Below are 2,098 nucleotides of genomic sequence, written 5' to 3' on the forward strand. Positions count from 1 at the left end.
CCCCCTGTCATGACAAGGAATAATGGACACACATTATTGGAGAGTAGGTTTAGATTAGACATCCGTAAGAACTACTTCACAGTTAGGGCGGCTAGGATCTGGAACGAACTTCCAAGGGAAGTGGTGCTGGCTCCTACCCTGGGGGTCTTTAAGAAGAGGCTTGATGCCTACCTGGCTGGAGTCATTTGAGCTCAGTTTTTCTCCTGCCCAGGCGAGGGGTTGGACTTGAAGATCTACAAGGTCCCTTCCGACCCGACTTCTATGACTTTATGATTCCGTGATTCAGAGAGATTTGAAAAGATTCAACAATTCAGTTACAGACACAGCTTTAAATGTTTTTTCTACATACCTCAAGGTACCAGGCGGCTCATGAATGGTGGGATGGTGGGGTGGATGGAGCATGCTTGGCAGCAGACCCAGAAGTGAACCAGAAGCACTGCTGGTCCACTTCTGGGTCCACTGGGGAGTGCACTGGGGCTCTGCCTGGGCTCAGCAACTGGTGTCTCCTGGGTCTGGGGGGGCACCTGGAGACCCCCCCATGGCCAATCGCTGAGCCGGATGGGTATGGGGAGCCCCCTACCATACTCAGTGGCAGACCCAGAGTACTAAAAAGTACTTCCGGTCCACTTCTGGGTTCACTGCCGAGCATGTGGGGGATCCCCTGCCCTCCTGTGGCATGCTTCATCCACCCCACCATCTCAGCATTCATGAGCCATGCTTTGTACCTTGAGGTATATAGAAAAAACATTTAAAGTCGTGTTTATAGCCAAATCACTGGTTCTCTGAATCAGCATAATGAATCTTCAGATTCAGATTCAGCTGAATTGAATCAGGGACAGTGATATGAATCAACGAATTGAATCACTGTCCCTGATTCAGGTTGAATCCGAATCCAAATGGAATATGCCCATTTTGCACACCACACTAAACATCTCCTCTCACCCCAACATGTGTCCTGGTTTATCTTGCAGACTCTTATTAGCTGCTTTTCCTGTTATGCCCTATTTCCTCCTCTCTGTATTACAACTTTAAACAAAATGTACAGATTTACTGAAAATCACATCCATGCACTGTCACTTATACCTATTTTCTAATTTATACATGATTCATATTTTTCCATGTCACTATTGAATTCTGCCTACTTTATCATCCAATTTCCCCACTATATCTTTATTATATATTTAAGATGCATTCTTTCAGCTTCTCTATATTGTATAAGGAGGATACCATATTTAGAAGGATGCAGATAATGTGGGTACACTATACTGTTAGTTATTATTAAGGGTTAATTATGCCCATGCTGGTAACGGGTTTTATGGAAAAAAAAATGACCTTTCATTGTCTTAATATTTGGACTAACTGTATTAGAGAGTGGGCATAGTATGCAAGTGTTTGAGTAAAAAATGGTACCCTCTTCAACGGTAGCTAGTTGGAGTTCCATTGCAGCCTTGGGCCCCCAAGGCTCTGTCCTTGGGCCCATACTATTTAACATCTTCATTAATGATGTGGACATTGGTATCAGAAGCAGACTGGCCAAGTTTGCCTATGACACCAAACTCTGGGGTAAAGCGCCCACACCTGAGGACAGGAGGGTGATCCAAGCTGACCTTGACAGGCTCAGAAAATGAGCAGACAAGAACCTGATGGTGTTTAACACCAAAAAATGCAAGGTTCTCCACCTTGAGAAGAAAAACCTGCAGCATCCTTATCGGATTGGCAGTGCTACGCTGGCTAGCACTACAGACAAAAGGGGGGTCATGACTGACCACAAGATGAACATGTACCTGCAATGTGATACTACTGCTAGCAAAGCAAGCAAAACGCTTGCATCCACAGATGTTTCTCAAGCAAATCCTGGGACGTCATTCTCCCATTGTACTCAGCCTTGGTGAGGCCTCAGCTAGAGTACTGCATACAGTTTTGGGCTTCACAATTCAAAAAGGATGTGGAGAAGCTTGAAAGGGTGCAGAGAAGAGCCACGTGCATGATCAGAGGTCAGGAAAACAGACCTTATGACAAGAGGCTGAGATGCATGGGATTCTTTAGCCTGGAAAAGCTCAGGCTCAAGTGTGATTTAGTGGTCACCTATAAGTTTATC

This window comes from Gavialis gangeticus, unplaced genomic scaffold, assembly GCF_001723915.1.
Source record: "Gavialis gangeticus isolate Ggan-Ray unplaced genomic scaffold, GavGan_comp1, whole genome shotgun sequence".
Taxonomy (NCBI): domain Eukaryota; kingdom Metazoa; phylum Chordata; order Crocodylia; family Gavialidae; genus Gavialis; species Gavialis gangeticus.